Raw genomic sequence first — 19,388 nt, forward strand, 5'->3', positions numbered from 1 at the left:
TTCATCCTGGGGATGGCTCGGTCTGCTGGCTGCTCATGCTTCTGCCAAGGCAAAATCAGATTGTACAGCTCCCAGAGAGAATGAACTTGACCAGCTCCTTCCATAACGAAGCCCCCTTCCTGGTGGCTGACCTGCCTAGGACCTTCCAAGTGGCTGACAAGAGGACAGGGAAGACAGTCTGTGGCCAGTGCCCATGAGATTCTAGGCAGCAAGGATAGCACTGGGCTGCCCTATACTGAAGTTACAGAGGGCAGAACTCCTGATTGGCAGCTGGCTTGGGTGGGGCTCTTCCTAAGTGTCACTGACCAAGTGAGTGAGCTAGGGACTTCCCCCCACAATCTTCTCTAGCTTGGGGACTGGGTGGAATCCATGTTTTGAGCACAATGCTGCCTACTACTGCGTATTATTTTACCAGGTTAAAAACATTTCCTCCTTCCTCAGAGCTGGGCATTTATCTATCGCGGATGAGATAAGGAAGACTGGGTTGCAGGAGGTTTGACGATGGGAATTGGAGGGCAGCTCAGCCTCCGTGTGGAGCAGTTGCCTGAATTCTGCAGTACGTTGTGTTCTGAGGCGCCAGATCAAACAATCAATCCATGAAGCTTTTTATTTTAATTCCCTAAAAAGGGGCCAAGAACCTGGAAACACCCAGCCCATGTCACTGCTACGTGTAACCCCATCCCATAGGCTGTTTATATTAAGGGGAGAGGGAGGGAAGGAAGGACAGAGGGAGAGAGGGAGGAGGAAGGAAGAAGGGAAGGAAGAAGGAAGGGAGGAAAATATGGAGTGGGAGAGGGGGAAGAAGAAGGAGGGAGGTTATGTAGTAGACATTATATATAAACTGGATTCAGTTGTTTTTCAAGGCTTTTAGAAGCCATCTAGGGCCCTTTAGAGACAGGCCAGAAGAATGGTGACAGGCTGGCTCACAGGCCCATGGCCTTGGCCATATGTGAGCGTCACCTGTACAGCTCAACTTACCATCTCTCCACACTCTGTCCTCTACCTGTGAAACTATCTGGGGGCCAGTGCTAAGTGACACCTTTGAGTTCTTCTGGCCCCACAGATCCCGGCTCTGCCTCTTTTGTAGGTCTGGGGTAAATTAACTCCTCTACAAGTGTTTGCTTCCTGCCTTTAAGATAGGGTGTTAAGAACTCCTATGGATTGTCCTAGAACCCAGAGAACCTCGAAGAAGGGTACTCTCTGTGGTCGTGGATTGTGGATTTCTGTGCTCCTTTCTCTGTTCTTTGCGGCTAAGGGGCCACCTGCCTGAGGTTGAGCCTCATGAGACCTCATCTCTAAGGACATGTGCTCATCACACCAGCCCTTCTCTTTACTTCCTAAAGGATCAGACAGATTGTGGCCTGGATTTGGGACCTGGATGTGTTCATGAATGCTACAGGGAATGTGTTTTTCAGCAGGACAAGCCATTTAGAAACCACACCCTCCTCAAGTGGGAGCAACCTAGCCTTGGGAACCTATGCATGCTGGGGCTGTTCCTTAGTCACACAGCTGCACAGATGCAAGGCTGCTCCTGGTGTTAGGGCCAAAGCAAAGACCCTAGAGGCAAATGACCTGGACTCAGACTCCCATTCTGCATCTGTGTGACATGAGGCAAGTTCCCTGGGTCTTGGTTCTTTGCCAGCAAACACTGTCTACCTATCCCACCTGCCTGACTTAGCAAACATTGCCTCAAACGGTTGTAACCAGGTATCTGCATGTCTGGCTGCTGTATCCACCACAAACACTGTTAGCGTAGCCCACACATACTGTCTTGCAGTTCTGGTGGTTGGAAATCTTACGTGCCTCTGAGGCTGAGGACCACCTCTGGAGGATCGAGATCCTTCCCTGGAGTCTGCTTCCGTGCATGCCTGGTCTCCTCCTTGTTCTCAGACATCACACTCACCTCTGCTTCCTTCTTCATGTCTCCTCTCAAAATGCCAACCCCCCACCCCAACTCTCTCAGATGAGCTCCCACGGTCTTAGGTACACGCCAGTCTTCAGATCATTAACTTAATCTCACCTGCAAAGATCCTGCTAATACAGGTTCTCAACCTGTGGGCCACACCCCCTTTGAGGGTTGAATGACCCCTTCGCTGTGATAACATAGCAGATACCCTGCATATCAGATATTTGCATTACAATTCATAACAGTGGCAGAGTTACAGTTATGAACTAGCAATAGCAATAATCTTAAAGTTGGGACCACCACAGCATGAGGAACTGTGTTAAGGGTCACAGCGGTAGGAAGGTTGAGCACCACTGGTTTTAACACACAAGGTAGCATGCTCACTAGAAATGAGGACGTGGCTGTCTTTAGGGAGGGTGGTTGAGGGGAATACTCCCCCGTCATCCCCTAAATTAGAAGAGACTGCTGCTGATGGGCAAGGGCAATGAAGCAAGGAGGGTCTTTTCAGTCATCACACAGACTTCTATTGAGTGCCAACTGCATACCGGACTAATCTTTGTTCCTAGAGAAATGATGCACTAGTGAGAGACTTGGGTAGTGAATATGTTAACATAACAAATGAGACACGGCTTGGAGAAAAGTTATGCATGCATGTGTTTTATGTGTGTGTGTGTATGTGTGTATATGTGTGTACATGTGTGTGTGTATTTGTGTGTATGTCTGTGTATGTGTGTACGTGTGTATTTGTGTGTATGTCTGTGTATGTGTGTATGTGTGTTTATGTGTATGTATTTGTGTGTATGTCTGTATGTGTGTTTATGTGTGTGTGTATATGTGTATATGTGTTTATGTGTGTATGTGTGTATTTGTGTGTATGTCTGTGTGTATTAGTATGTATGTATGTGTGTGTATTTGTGTGTATGTCTGTGTGTATTAGTATGTATTTATATGTATGTATATGTGTATATGTGTGTGTGTATGAGTATGTGTGTGTATATGTGTGTATGTGTATATCTATATGGGTATGTATGTATGTGTGTGTATATGTGTGTATGTGTGTGTATGTGTGTGTATGTGTATATCTATATGAGTATGTATATGTATGTGTGTGTCTGTGTGCATATATGTGTATATGTGTGTATGTGTTTGTATGTATGTATGTATGTGTATGTGTGTTTATGTGTATATGTGTGTATGTGTGTGTATGTGTGTGTATGTGTGTTTGTGTGTATATGTGTGTGTACTTATGTGTATATGTGTGTATGTGTCTATGTGTGTGTCTATGTGTATATGTGTGTATGTGTGTGTCTGTGTGTGTCTGTGTGCATATATGTGTATATGTGTGTATGTGTGTGTTTATGTGTATATGTGTGTATATTTGTGTGTATGTTTCGGGTTAGCACTGTGGAGTGAAAGTGAGCATTCTGGGGCAGAGCTTAGAATGAAGCAGAAGAACAGGGGAGCCATGTAGCCTCTGGAGCAGCAGGTGCTGTTGTATGGGGAGACTGAACTGTCCCTGCAAAGTTTTATTTGTCCTGATGCTGGCCCATGAATGTCATCCTTTGGGAAATAGCATCTTCCTGGATGTAACTGAGGGGTCAGATAGGATGATGGAAGGCATCCAAACCCAACCCTATGGGGCTCGTCTTCTTTCTGTATAACAGATGAACACGTTTGAGGCTGTTGAACTGATCTATGGAGCTTTTCTCTATCACTGTAAACAGAATAAACAGTCACAATCATTGCTTTTAGTCATAGATTGTCAGGTTCCCCGTAAGCACATCTCATTTACCCTCTCATAGCTCTGCGAAGTGGTTTTTGTTATTGCCCACTTCACAGGCAGGAAAACTGAGGCTTAACAACTCTAAGTGATAACTATCCATCGAACTGGGTTTCTGAGACTTAAATCCACATAATTTTTGCACCCAAGATTATGTTATTAATCTCAACACCTTCCTGCTGCTCCCAGGAACAGCTTGAAGGTAGAGACTCTTTTTTTTTTTTTCTCGAATGTTCCTGGATATCCAGCAGCCTTTCACAAAACAGCCAGTTAAAACATATTGATTTTTGCATTCGTTAATGATCTCTTAAGTCTTGACAAGAGAGTTTAGTTCAGTCAAAACTTTTGACAAATCCCAGACCAATTTTCCCTACTCTGTTGATTTATTTATTCTGTAAACATTTGCGCAGAGTCCCTGTGTGCCTGGAACAGGTTGAAATGAATTTTTTTTTTGTTTCCTTCCTGAACAGACTAACTACATGTGCAGTTTGGATAAGGCAATGTTTTTATTGGTCTTAGAGCAAAACACCCAAAATGTCCTCCTATAATGGCCTCACGGGGACACAAAACAAGAGAGCTGGAAGCCGGCTTCTTCCACAAGGTTCATGATTTGGTTCCTTCCACTTGTGGCTTTGGGACATTTGTATGACTTTAGAGCAACTAGACTCTCCCTGTGGCTGTCTGTTCTTCCTCTTGGTGAACAGGGTATCTTCCTGGCCATTAGGATCTCCGTTCCCTGTCTCATCTGGCTGTGTTTGGTGGTGGGGAGTGCCAAGAAAAGGGGTGAGAGAGCTCCCTTGAGATTGCCGCAGGGAAAACAACTCAAACAATAAGATGCCATTTCTTGCCCATCTGATGAACTCTTAACAGTGACAATGAAAGGACTGTGTGACAATGCTGCACTGTCTCTCCCTATGACAGTGCATTATAAATGGTGTGACTCCCCCAAAGAGCAATTGAGCATCAGGAGCTGAACCTTAAACAAGCTTGTGGCCTTTTCTCTAGCAATTGCTTTCCTAGGATGGATGCAACGAGCTTTAGATGTGACGTTGCTTATCAGTCGCTATAGTAGCACAACTTTGGACAGATTAAGTGTACAGTAATTGGGCAATGGTTAAATAACTTCCCCCAATCCATCCATTCAATAGCGTGGTATGCATCTGTTCAGAATGATGCTTGTATGTATTTGAATTGCCGTGGAAACATAGCAATCATGGTACTTGCTTTTATAATGTGCCAGGCACGGTTCCTAGACTCCCTAAGGATTGACTCAGGTAATCCTAGCAACCTCTTCATACAGGTGGAATGTCACACTGACATAACAAGTGGCAAAATGACCACCTACTAAGGCGACAAGTCAGGGCTCATCTGTCTTGGTAACACTGTGGGATCCTGAACCCCAACAATATCTTGACCATTTACTACTCTGCTTCTCACTGTGACCACAGAAGTAGAAAAACCAAAAATACAAAACTCCGTTATCAGCCAATTCCAGTTTTTCCGGAAAAGAAGTCTGTTACCTACAACATGTGCAGACATGTACATAGTACATGTGTAGTTATGTAAAAAGACCAGAGAAGGGCTGAGGAGATGACGCAGTAAATACTGCTCTCTGCGTAGGTACAAGGACCTCATTCAACTTTCCTGCACCCTCATTAAAAAACAAAACAAAACAACAGCAACAACAAAACCAAGCATGGCAGCCTGAATCTGAAATTCTAGTGCTGGCAAGACAGTAACAGGTAGATTCCTAGTTTGCTGGTCAGCTAGTCCTGCCAAACTGTGGGGTTTCAGGTTCACTGAAAGACCTGGTATTAAAAAGTAAGGGAGCTGAGAACAAAAGAGAATGAGACCTGACATTGAACTCTGACCTTCACATACAAGCATACTCACTTGAATGAATACCTTACACACACACACACACACACACACACACACACACAGAGTCAAGCACACAGCCCCTCCCCCATACACATACACACATGGCCACACACACAGAGTCTCTCTCTCTGCTATACACACACACATACACACACAACTACACACAGCCACACATAGCCTGCCCCTTCAACCACACAGAGTCACACACACTTACACAGACACAGCTACACACACAGCGACACATGCATACAGCTATACACACATACATACACATCTGTATACACAGCCAACATAATACATACCCCCACACATACACACACAGCCATTCACATATGCTCACAGACACTCAGAGACACATAGCCACACACATATGCACACACACACACAGAGCCACACACACACAGAGCCACACACATACACATACATACTCATGGTCACACACACAGAATCACACATATAAAACCAAACAACCCTCCTTGCTTCCCTGAGTACGTAGCCCTTGTCAATATTTAAACTAGTAACACAAGGCAGACCCACTCAAAACTTCCAAGTTTTCCTTCCCCACTTCTAAGACTGACACAAATGAAGATTACCAGCTGCCAGGTTTCCTTAGCCATTTCCTCCTATAGATAAAAGCTGTTTTAAGGGGCTTGCATATTGGCTTGTAGGGTAAAGTTCTGCAAACATGAGAACCTGTGTTCAAATCCCCAGTACCCGTGTTAAAGCTAGGCATGATGGGACAGTGCTGGGATGGGAGGGTTGGAGACAGGAGGATCCCGGAGGCTTATGGACAAGCTAATCTTGCCAATGGACAGTCTGGTTGAAGTGGCATGCCAGGCACCTGAACATACTTGTTTAGCACACAAAATCAAACACCACGCACACAAGAAACTTGTGTTATTAGGATGGTCTTTCAGGACTTCACATTTTCTGCCACGTTCTTTCGTTTCTGCTGTCTTCCCAAACATACCTTTTCTGTGTCTTTCATTTCTTTTTAGTGGTGAGTAAGTAAACTGGATTTGGCAACACTGCTCTCTTTGTAGTAAACACGAGAAGGAAAGGCCCAGGAAGTATCTGTCTGTGTGGCAAGAGAGCCAGCGGCCTTGCTCCTGCCTGTGGTTACAGGGAGTGTCTAGGGTGTGGTACACCCTCCCTCTGGCTGTTCTTTGCCTCTGAAGTGAGAAACAAAGAACCTAATGCCCTCTGGTCCCAGCTGCAGTGCACTGGTATCAGGCCTGAGGTGTGGGATCTCTCTGGAGGCTGGTTTTGGCTTGTGTCTAGGATCTCTTCTGGGATCTCATAGCAATGTACCACAGAGGTTGCAAAGGGGCCTGAAGATGGAGTGGGCGATTGGTTGGTCTTCCTTTTTCTCAGTGGTAGGCCTGCTTCAGATGAAGCTTACTCTTGAAGCAGGGCCCCAAACTCATGTTGCCTGCAAGGCCTTGAGCTTCTCAGAGACAGGAGAATGCCTCCTGTAGGGCAGTTTCTTGAAAGGCCCCTTGGGGGAAAGGTAAGGTCTTATGGATGCTGATCTGTAAGGAGCAGAGACAGAAAGGGATTATTTTTGCTCAGAAATAGCAGGTTTTTAAGTGGGAGCAGAAGTAGAGGCAGGAGTAAGGTCTTGGGTACCAAGGCAGCCAGAGGAGAAAACTTTGAGGAGATACACAATGCTCAGTTTTAAAGCCTTTGTATTGTTGTGATGTCAGCTTTGCATTTTCAAGTCATGCCATCTGACAAGAGTCACCTCGTCTCTTTTAACTATAGGTGGCTGGTAGTTGGGAATCACCTACGTTTTAGGGTCATGAGGATGACAAACAAGAAGGGGATGGTGGTGATCCTGAGCTCCTTTGCAGAGGACCATTCTTTCTTCCTGTACTCTGGTCTGTTTGGCAGGTGGGTGGGCTTAGCTTGTGAGAAGCAGTCTCAGGGACTGGATGGAGAAGGCCACAGAAGCTAGAGTTATCTCTCTCCTCTTAACTGTGCTTCTGGTAGCATTTCCCCTGTAGATTTTTGGCAGTGCTTTTTCTTTGTCTTTGAAACAGGGTATCATTCTGTAGCCTTGGCTTGCCTAGAATTCACTGTGTAGACCAGACTGGCTTGAACTTACAGAGATCTGTCTACCTCTGCTTCCCGAGTGCTAGGACTAAACAGTATGTGCCACCGCAGCTGGCTCAGGAAGTCTTACTCTCTTCTGTGTTTCTAGCTCATCACATAGAGATCCACTCGGATTCCAGGTCACCTTGAGTAACCACAGACCTAGCCTCCAAAAACATCACAACTTTCTTTTGTCCCTTCAGCCCTGAGATGGCAGCTTCCTTCTGTTTCTAACTGTATTATATTGAAGTCTCCTGGTTGGTTTAACAGCACTCTCTCTGGGTTATCCATACAGCTAGGACATCCCCTGTCTCTTGACCTCCCCGCCACAGTTGGTCCAGAAAATTGTGGGTGCTGGAGAGAGACCCCAGTTTTGCAGTAGGCTAGAGACTAACTAGTTAGTGGGATAGCTGCTGTCTAAGGCCCAGAGCCTTAGAATCAGGAGCCCCAAATGTGTAAACAGCCCTGGGGTCAAGTCCAAATGCAGGAGATAAACTTTTCAATCCAAACACTTTCACACAGAGTGTATCTATTTTGCTCTGATAAAATTAAATTTCCTAATTTTTGTCACTATGACCAAAATAACTTAAGGAAGGAAAGGTGTGTTTAGCTGCTAATTTGAGGTGGGCATATGTATAGGGTTAATCCATCTAGGTGTGGAAGGCATTGTAGGTTCCTTTGTCTGTGGTGACTGGAACCTTTGGACTGGGAAGTGGAGACCTTGGTCAGAGCCAGGGCAGGTCTGACCTTCAACGACCTGCCTCTAGTGATCTGTATCCCACATCCTGAAAGCTCTGTAACCTTCCAAATAATGCCATCTGCCCAGGATGGAATGTTTAAAAGATAAACATGTGGGGACCATTCCAGACTGAAACCTTAACAACCAGCCATCTTTTTGTTCCATTAGGACCACATTGTGGAGGGCAGCATGCCTTATTGGTGTATGGAATCAGCTGCTGATTTCATCTGGGAAAAACAATGCCATAGACACACCTAAAACAACATTTAACCACATATCTGAATCAATCTTCAGACTTATTCTCTGAGTTTGTTCTAATCCAATGATGTTTCCCTGTTTTCTCTGGTTGGACTCTGTCTGATACAGGCATGAGGGTTTGCTTGTGACTTTGGTGTTCCTTTTTTAGATGGCTAAATAGAAAAAAAAATTGTCAAATTCAATGATATTTCTCAAATCATGCGACACCAGCGATTGGGTGATGATATAATTGATTATGATCTCATGTCATTGTAACGTGACAATGTATATCATTTGGGTTTATTGTTCATGTCTAAATTAAGGTATACTTCTAAATATAGGTTTGTACTCTGGAAAACGTTATAGACTGTTGATATTAAAATCTCATTAATTGTTAGAATTGTGAACTATTGCGAGAATAAACTGTTGCGATAATTAATTTTGTTGATGAAAGTTAATTTTATTTGTTCAGTCATCTTCAAATATTTTCAGTCAACAAACAACAGAGAGATAAACAGTAGCTAACACTCCAATACTGAGAAAGTAAACCAGATAGCTTTAGGAAGGATATTATTTCCTTTCTGAGGCAAGCAATATTTATAATTTTAAATAATAATACCGAACAGAATAATAGGAATTAGATTGTATCACGATTACAATATTTGTGGAACCCGCATTCATAACATTAAACAAAACGAGCTGTAATAACCGCATTTAATTTTTAGCTACTTAATTCTATCTGGGAGTTCTATCTAGGTCATGAGAATTTCAAGAAAAACATTTGAGTGTTTCTTGATATCCCGAGAGAATGAATTGGAAGCGAAATGTCACCTTTGCTACTTCAAAACAAGAGGGAAAAACCCTCCCAAATTATGTGTAATAGTCACAACGAATCTGACCCAGATGTAATAAGAATACAAAGCGTAAAGAATTAGGGAAATAGGAGGCGACCCAGATAGCTGCTTCTCCCCTGAACTCAACAGGGAGGGAATGGTTATTTAATATCACAGATTTGAGCCGAGAGGTGCTAGGACCACCCTGACTGCTAACAGCCCTGAGGGATTATTGTTTCTGCCTTAAAGCAGCAGCTCTTCCAAAAGTGACAGCATGAAACATGAAAAGTAAGTTTCAGTAACAACGAAAATAATACAATAATTACATAATCATATAATTAAAGAATAACTATTTAATATAAAATATATTTAAATATATCTCATGTAGCTCAGGATAGGTTTGAACTCATTATGTGTGTAGCTGAGGATGTCCTTGAATGACTAAATCTAAAATAAAATGCAAGAATTATTCTTGGATATACCACCACCCTCATCCCAGCTGTCTTCACAGGCACAGTGGTATCCTTGCAGCCTAGAAGCTCCACCCTTGCACCCTGCCTCTGCTAGGTGGCAATCCCAGCATCAGAAGCAGATTTCCTCTTCTCGGATCACAGAGCAGCAGCTGGAAGAGATGTCAAACCCCAGTGAGGATGAAGCCTTCCGAGGCTTGAGCTCACGGTCTCCAAACAAACTGCCAAGTCTTTATTTGTTAGATAAATTTATTTGGCACAGATCTGGTACCCAAAATTCTCCCTCTTCCCTAATCTAGTCACCTCAGCCTATGAGATCATCAACAACTGTCTTCTCATTTTCCAGAAGAGAAAGCAAAGTGCACACAGCTCAAGTCATTTGTCACTTGCCCCAATCCATAAATGGCAGAATTTCGGCTTGAACTGTGATCCTGCTGACTGCAATGAATACACAGCCACTTCCCCACCCTGGCAGCAGGCCTTCTCCTGAGATGTTCAAGGCCATGAAACCCAGCTTTATTTGACCGATAAAGGAAGAGGTTTAAGGTCAATACCAAGAGGGTGAACATCATTGTATGTTAATTTCAAATCTGAGCCCTGAGTGGTGTAGACAGAGCCAAGCCATATCAAAACAGTGTCTGTTGTATCCACTCTCCAGTTCCATGCTTGGGATCCATCAAGACAAATCCTGCAGGCTTTTGGAGCGTTCCACAAGTCACTGAAAAAACAGTCCATTTGTTGCCATTTATCGAGGGAAACGCTGGTTGCTTTTTAATTTACCTTGTGAAATGGCTGCTTCTGGGCATGCGTGAGCTGTGTATGACCACTAGAACACGCGGCCGAGAGCCAGACACTTTGGCCCGATCCCTGCTCTGGAGGTGACACGGGTGTCTGAGACCACTGTCTGGGAACAACTTTGAAAAACTCCCTGAGCATCGTCAAGCATGCTCAGGAGCTGGCTCTTTGCTTCAAGGCATTTTAATTACCCAGCGAAGTGGCAGCAGGGGAGACGGGGCCAGGCTTGGAGACATCAGTGGTTTGGCTGGAATGAAACGGTCCAGATGTTGCTGCTGCCTCTAGCCTCTCTCTCTGTTCTGATATGTCTGCTAACACTCAATGCCGTCCAGTAGAAACACAACGTGAGTCGCATATGTAATTTTAAACTTTTCTAGCAGCTAGATTGAAAGAGCTAAGAAGGAATATGGTAGGATTAGCCTTAACAATGTATTTTGTCTAATATGCTCATCTCATAGAGTCCACGGGGCACTACTTCCATGGCCTTTCTGGGTACAGAAATCTACAGTGCTCATGTCCTGTATAAAATTGCATGTAACATGCAAGATTACTTTTAACATCTAACACAATATCCGTGTCATGTAAATAGTTGAAATTATGTGTTGTTGAAATTATGTATTGTTTAGAGAACACACACACACACCCGCACACGCACACGGTCTTCCTTCTCTACTCCAAGGCCTCCAGCAGCTCTCACTAATGGACTGTTAGAACCAGCCTTGTATTTCAGCAATTCGTGTGACTTCCTGCCTGCCCCTCCAGCACAAAGGAAGGGTTTTTAATAGTGCCTGGTAGGGCCTTTATTGTGTACCTATTATGACCAAATCTTAGGACCGTGAGTTCTCTGAGCTATGTTAATTATATTTTCTGTCTTCCCTAATTCAGCTTCCTGGGACATAAGGGTGCACCAGGCATTGTGTATGGTTTTATATGAGTCTCCGATTGCATTATTGGAATGACTGCAAAAGGAAGACATGGAAAATGGGAGCTCAGAGCAAAAAAATTCAACCCAGATCTGCTGATTTTATGTACCCGGGGCAGCTCTCTTGCTCTGGGCTCAGACTCAGTGTCTCAGAAGTCACCAGATCTCATTCTTCCATGGGATGAAAAGCAGGTAGGCGGAAGCTGTCTCCTGATTCCTGTTCCCTTTCTGATTCCAGCTTGGCCTGTAGAAGTGCTGATCTTTGCCTCTTTGGGAACTGGGTAGAGCAGAACCAGCTTTCTAGGCAGCTAGGAAGCAAATTGGCAGGACAGAGTATGATAAAGTCTTGTGCCACACTCTCCTGTGTGGTGCTGATGCTGGCACTCTGCCCTGGGCTTCCCTCGACATGGCAATATTTATGAGATGCATGATTCACCTTCACTTAGTGCCAGAAAGTATGATGTTGTGCCTTGGTACTGTATTGAGGGCACAATAAAAATAAAGATGCACTACTAATAAAGTGTCAATTAGTATTACAGAAAAAAAAAAGGGAAAGACTGACGTATATCCTCTTAGTGATTTCTCCCTAATTAGCCAAATAAATCTGCAAGCCTCCCACTCGAGTGTGTGTTTGTTTGCTTTAGAACACTGTAATTACATCCCCACCCACAGCTTGGGAGGCTTCTGGGAAGCGGAAAATCTCCACACAAGGGCTTTGGCTATGAGGAAGTGAGCCAGCCAGTTTCAACTGGGCTGAAACTCCCTCCTGCCCAGTGGTGTAAGTTTCAGGAGTATGGGAGCTGTACTGATTAATTTTTTTTTTTTTGTCAACTTGATACAAACTAGAGTCACCCGGGAAGAAGGAATCTCAATCAAAGAAATGACAAACAACTCCATCAGATTGTCCTGTGGGTATATCTATGGGGCATTTTTTTCTTTGATTGCTGATTGATGGAGGATAGCCCAGGCTACTTTGGTGTACTGGCTGGTTTGTGTGTGTATGTGTGTGCCAACTTGACACAAGCTGGAGTTATCACAGAGAAAGGAGCCTTCCTTCATGAGACCCAGCTGTAAGGCATTTTCTTAATTAGTGATCAAGGGAGGAGGGCCCAGCCTGTTGTGGGTGGTGCCATCCCTGGGCTGGTAGTCCTGGATTCTATGAGAAAGCAAGCTGAGCAAGCCATGGGGAGCAAGCCAGTAAGCAGCATCCCTCCATGGCCTCTGCATCAACTCCTGCCTCCAGGTTCCTGCCCTGTGTGAGTTCTTCTCCTGACTTCCTTTGGTGATGAACAGCAATGTGGAAGTAAAAGCTGAATAAACCCTTTCCTCTCCAACTTGATTCTTGGTCATGATGCTTTGTGCAGGAATACAAACCCTGACTAAGACATTTGGGCAGTATCATCCCTAGGGAGCTAGGGGGTGGGCCTGGGCTATGTAAAACAGTCTCTGAGCAAGCCATGAAAGCAAGCCATGAAGAGTTTCCCTGTGGTCTATGTTTCAGTTCCTGCCTCGGCTTCCCTCAGTGATGGGCTGTGACCCTAAAGTTGTAATATTAGACAAACCTCTTCTTCTTTACATTGGATTTTTTCTTTAGTGTTTGTTAATTACTTAATGTGTGCATGCTTGAGTGTATGTATGTTCATTGTGTGTATGCAGGAGCCTATGAAAGTCAGAAGAGGTGTGGATTGAGGAGCTAGAGTTACAGATGGCTGTGAGCCTCTGTGTGGGTGTTGAGAACTGCACCCTGGTCCTCTGCAAGACTGGTAACTGCTCTTAGCTGCTGGACCATACTCCTTCCCAAGTTGATTTTGGTGAGTGTTTTAGAACAAGGAAAAGCAAACTAGCATGCCTCCCATTGTGCCAGTGTTTTGTGTGGCTCCCTTGAACTTCCTGGCAGGTAAACCAATTCCATTCTGCTTAGAGGAGAGTAAACTAGGAAGAGACCACAGAGAGATGACTTCTGTACAACTTTGAGCAAAGTCCCGAAATCTCCACCCTCTTGCTTCCCCTTTGTTGGGAGGAGGCTGGCCTGGCCATCCTGGCCCTAAGGCAACCTTCATTTCCACTACCACGGATGTCATGCTCCATCTTTCCCGTTTGTCCATACCTCCCTGGTTCTGCAGAAATACAACTTCACTTCGTTATTTAGTTTGTAATCATTTCTTCCATTTTGGGGTGTGTTGAATTATATTTTGAGAAAACTCCCCATAGAGCTTATGCTATGAAGAGAGTAGGACGTATATACAGCTAATAAAAATTGATCCACAGGTTGGTGATGTGTCAGGAGCAAACGTGTTATCAAAAAGCTGCTCAATAAAAGTGGAGAGACCGCTAGTTCAAAGAACGGGGGGCCATAAAGATGAATAGTTGTGGGGCTGTGAACTATGAGAAAAAGCCAGATGCCTGCAAGAAAGAGCTTTAGAACCCCGGAACCCTGGGAAACCACTGGGACGGAAGGCGGATGTTCAAGCTTTTCCTAGGCCTCTGGCTCTCTCAGCTTCAGCCCTCCATAGTCCCTCCCACAGAGAGGTCCATGATCATAGATCACATAGGAGTAGCACCATCATGCAGAGGAGGCATTCCCAAGCTCTCAGACCAAGCCAATAGGGGTTACCTGCTGCCAGACCTTAACCCACCCCAAAACTGTATCTATGGGCCAAACTCAGAAGTAAAGATGTGTGAGATTCTTCCTGAGGTCTGAGAGCTTCTGTCATGGTCCCTCCCTCTTCACTGGCCAGCCGGTGCCTCTGTGACTCTTTTCAAAGAGCTGTAACACTTTTCCCTTCTCTGCCGCGGTTGGTGGCAGCGGACTCTCCCTGTCTGCACTCCATCCCTCTGGGACCGCTCGATGACAGAGGCAGCCACCATTCGCACCCTGTCCTCAGCCAGGTCAGAGATCCTCGTGGGACTCATCTGGAGATGGATCTTCAGCTAATCTGGAGTCATAAGACCAACTTTGGGATCTTTATCTTTCTTTCTGTTTACTGCACAGCTTGAGTAATGTTTAATCTTACTTGTTCTGTCATAGGGTAGTCTACTTTGGTGGGCTTAAATTTTTCATTGTTTTTGCTTGCACGCGTGCACACATGTGTCTCTCTGTGTGTCTCTCTCTGTGTGTGCATCTGTGCGTGTGCATGTGTATGTTTTGGGTATGAATGTTAGAGAACAACTTTTGTGAACTCCATTCTTCCCATCTTTTTATGAGTTCTGGGGATCGAACTCAGTTGTCAGAATTTTGCAGCAAGCACTTTTGCCCACTGAGCCATTTTGCCAGCCCTTGGTGGACCATTTTTTTAGGGCAATGGTTCTGAAGGGTAGAATCTCTTCACACATTGTAAGCCAAAAGAACCAGAGAATGGCATCCTCTGTAGAAAGCTAGAGACAGATTTGATGGGATAACCACTCCACAAGGAGCTCAGCAGACAGCTCCAGAGAGGTTAGGCAGCGCTCAAGCTCGTACGTATACCCAGCGTGGGCTAGTGCTCAGTGTTTAGTCTCATGAGTTTTTCCACTGCAGCCTGTTTCTCAGCACCTGCAGTGTGGCTTGGGGCTCACGCTTTGTCCTGTGGCGTGTCTGCTCCACATCTCCCGCCATACCTTGCTACTGTCCTCGGATAGATTTACACACAGAAGATGCTACTGACCTTATCTAATAGAAAAGGAATGAGGGTTCAAAGAATCTGTCTAATTCATTACTAAAGATCATTTCCTGTTATTATCCCCCTGTAGCAAAATTAGCTGCTAACTCTCCTGTTAGCACAACCCAGCCAGAATTACTAGGAAATGAGGGAAAATCAGTTCAGTGATATGTGGGCTGAGCCCAGGGAATTCCCTATCCTTGGTGCATATTAACATTATGCCTTAGAAGTGGAGGGAATGTTCTGTTAAGTGGAAAAAGAGTTGCAGAAATTTTACTTTCAAAAGTCAAGTTAAAAGTTCCTTTTTTTTCCCAAGTCAAATTAATTTTTGTCTCAGGGCAAGAAAAAGTAAATTAAAAATCACAGACTGCCTCTTCTCCCAGGCCCCGTCTCCTCTTGGGTTTCCTTCCCTCTTGGCTTGAGTTCCAGGTTTCACTGGCCCAATTTGGGCCTCAGAGAATCCCCAGCCTCATCAGGTTCTGCTCCAGGGAGCCTCTGACTATGACAAGGTGAGAAAGTCTGCCCTTCTTACGATCTTACCTTCCAGAAGCTTTCCTTCCACCTGAGAATGTGTACTATGATGTGCAGTAGAACCAACATCTGGACCTATGTTTTTGGGGTGCTGCCCACTCCCCTGTTTTTTGAGCAGCCAGGTATGTTCAGTGAGAGAATGGGCAGGAGGCTGGAGGTCATCCAGAAGCTGGCAGTGAGTTCATGGCGAGGGATGTATGTATGCACCAGAAGCACACGATGTCTATACTTCCATGGGAGCATGCCTGTGTGCCTGTGGAGGACACTCAGAAGTCAAGGAGCCACTAGATTTGGAAATGATGCTAAGGGGTAATGTTCCCTCTCCCAGTGGCAGTAATGTCACCCACTTGCTTGGTTTTAATGTTTTTACCTGGATCTTTGCCAGTTCTGAGGTTCAGGTGAGGTTGCAGGGCACGGGGAACCTGGAAGCTTTATCTCTGATAGCTCCAAGGTAACAGGATAGCCTGAGTTGCTGTGCTTGGCCAGGGTCACTGGACATGGGCAACCCCTGCAGTGTCTGTTCTGTGTGCTGGGAGCCCAACTAGACTGGCTCCCAACACATCTGCTCTGGGGCTTGCAGGTTCTTGAACCTGGAAATTCTCAAGAATGTGTCCAGAGTTTTCTCAGTTTTAGCATTGACATCCTGGACTCTGGGAAACTCCTTACACCTTCAAAATTGGGCATTAGGTCTCTAGGTCACTCAGATACCTTTTCCATCTTAAAGCTGGGTGCACAGGGAGCTGGCATGGTAGCTTTGCCTTGGTATCAACTTCTACTTTGATTTCTGATCTGTACATGGATTACACACACACACACACACACTCCTACCTACCCACTCCCATTCCCAAGTTAGGAGGAAACACCATAGAATAGACTCTGGTTAGAAGTCAGAGGTTCAGGTACTATCTTACCTTGAACCCAGCTTTCTGGCCAAGGACAGACCAGGATCACCCACATGATATATATGAGCATCCAAAGAGATAAAGTTTTCTCCAGGCTTATGTCACCTGTTGGTATCTGACTTACAGTTGTTCTCTGTTAACTCCATTATCTTTAATTTGCTAGGAAACAGCCAGCAGGAAACCTCTGGACACCTTCTCTTTAATGAAACACAATTTGATTACAAATCATCACCATTCCCCAGCAGACAGCCTTTTCTGGAGGGCTTCAGCCTGCTGTGGCCATGCCTGCATGATTTCTGCATTTCTGTGGAGCCATTGGAGGCTTCTAAATCTTTTAATGTCTCCCAGCACCCAGGCAGCCTATGTATTAATGTCAGGTAGACATGCCCTCCCTTGTGCCTTTATGGGTAACACTTCTTTGTAGATCTCTGAATATCGGACTCCAGAAAGCCATGCAAGTTCGTCAAAGAATCTTGAGTTCACATGAAAGAATTATTTTTTTGAAGCTGGTGTGGTGGTGCATTCCTATATTCTGAGCACTGGGGAGGTGGAGACAGAAGGATCAGGAGTTCAAGATAAGCTTTGGATATGTAGCAAGTCTGAGGTCAGCCTGGGTACAAAATATTTTGTCCCCCACACAAAAGAATTATTTTATTTTTTTGTTACAACAGCCACTAGACACCATCATGGCTAGTCTGATTCATCAGACTAGATATGGGTTTGAGGTCATTCAGTAAGTCAAAGGTCAAAGCTCAGAGCCATGAAGTCCAAGTTGTGAGAAGTGCTGCTTCTGCGGATCCCAGAAAGTCTTGGCTCCTGAGTGTATAAGGAGTTGTGGACAGTGACAGCCCTCCTCTTACATAGGTCATAGGAACAAAGAGCATAGGAGGGGTGCAGTATCCTTAATGGAGTCATCTAGAAGTCATGGTGGGACTTGGACACACAGTATCTGAGACAGAGTGGGGAATAATTACTGAATACCCTTCACCATCTCTAGTGGTTTTTGACCTGTAGGTGTCAACCCTTTTGGGAAACCCTTTCGCATTCCAGATACCCTGCATCAGATATTTACACTGCAATTCATAACAGTAGCAAAGTTACAGTTATGAAGTGTCAATGAAATAGTTTTCTGGTTGGGGGGGTCATCACAACATGAGGAACTGTGTTTGAGTGTCACAGTGTTAGGCAGGTTGAGGACTATGTGAGGGACCGTATTAAAGTTAGGAAGCACTAGGAAGGTTGAGAGCTACTGCTCTTGTCCTTTGAGCTGACATTTGTCATCCTGTTCTACAGTGGCTCAGGACATTGAGAACCACAGTTCCCCAATTTTCTTACACTGTTTCCTGTTCCTCAGAGTCTGCACTCTTCTTCAGACTCCAGCCTTTCCTGACCCTTGCATCTTCACCTCAAGGAGGCATAGACCCCAACACCAGCAGACACAGGAACTGGCAGGTTTCTTTTAAACAAGGTCTGAGTCACATTTGTGAACCCACATTGTGGCTGGTGTTACTTCTAAGGGGAGGGGGCTCTCATTCCTTCTGGGCATACATTCCTTAGTTGGGAGATGAGTTTTACGTGGGTGCCATAGTGATTATGAGTAAGACAGAACAAGGGAGAGGATTTGCTAATAGCAAGTAGGTATGGGATATAGGAAGGTCATATTAAATACTGGTCTGCCCTTTGGGCCATGTAGGTCTTGAGGATGTTATCTGACCTCTTCAGCTGTACATTGGGACAGGAGTTGCCCTGACTTGAGAGTGATGTGGTAAGGAAGACATGGAGGTCCACGTAGGTACAATGCTTAGCTCACAGTAGGCTCTGGAACCCAATGTGGATGCTGTGTGTTCTGGGTGGACAGTGTGGTGGCCTAAACTCTACAGACCAGAGCTCATATTGCAGCAGCACCCTACCCCCAAAACCCCGTCATCGACTTACAGGATCAGAGCCCAACAGTAGCAGGAAAAAAGTGGCCCAGGGCTTTGTGCACAGTGAAAGTCAAGGTCAATTCCAGCACAGGGTCTTGTGCTTTCTGATTGGAGGATTAGTCTGAGCCTGGGAGGAGGATTTGTCTACACAAAAGATGGATAACATTGAGCGTGAGGTGTGTGGGATCATGAGGACAGGGCCTTTATCATTTTCATTACAGCAACTGTGTGTCCTTGGGCAGGTCACTGGTCCACTCAGTGTCTCCCTGGGTCACACTGAAGAATTAGAGTAACTTATCCCTCAGATCTCTCTACTTTCCCCCATCCTGCAGTCTTCTTGCTACTATCTCTTTTTTTCTTGTTCACAGTTTCACTCCAGTCTCATCCTTACCTGCCATTCTGGAATATACACTCCTTTGGGCCAGTACAACCTCCTTGGAGAAATCCAGAAAGTCTGGGCTTGCATAGCAGTAAAATCCATCTTCCATATGAGGCATTGTGGTGGGGGGCACATGGGTTGACCCCATTCCCCAGTTTTATTAGAAATAACAATATTTTAATTGCTGGAAGCATTGTGGATCTACCCAGCAGCCCAGGAAAAGAGCTGCTTACATTTCAGTCACATCAGGTGACACAGAGGCCAGAAGCTTTCCATCAAAGACAGAGGCTGGAGAAAACAAAGTCTGGGCTCCTAGCTTGAGGTCCACTCAGGATGACACCTGTCATCCCACAGTG

General features: G+C 45.0%; 1 long non-coding RNA gene across 1 annotated transcript in view; it reads left to right on the forward strand.

Annotated features, from left to right (window-relative positions):
• The first annotated feature begins 10,879 nt into the window (after positions 1-10,879).
• Positions 10,880-19,388, forward strand: part of LOC114623674 — a 17,764-nt gene continuing 9,255 nt past the window's right edge. Inside the window, exons 1-2 of the long non-coding RNA XR_003711811.1 lie at positions 10,880-11,079; positions 11,621-11,849. This is a non-coding gene — a long non-coding RNA (uncharacterized LOC114623674). The remainder of the gene's footprint in view (positions 11,080-11,620; positions 11,850-19,388) is intronic.

Source organism: Grammomys surdaster, unplaced genomic scaffold, assembly GCF_004785775.1.
Source record: "Grammomys surdaster isolate TR1022 unplaced genomic scaffold, NIH_TR_1.0 201, whole genome shotgun sequence".
NCBI lineage: Eukaryota > Metazoa > Chordata > Mammalia > Rodentia > Muridae > Grammomys > Grammomys surdaster.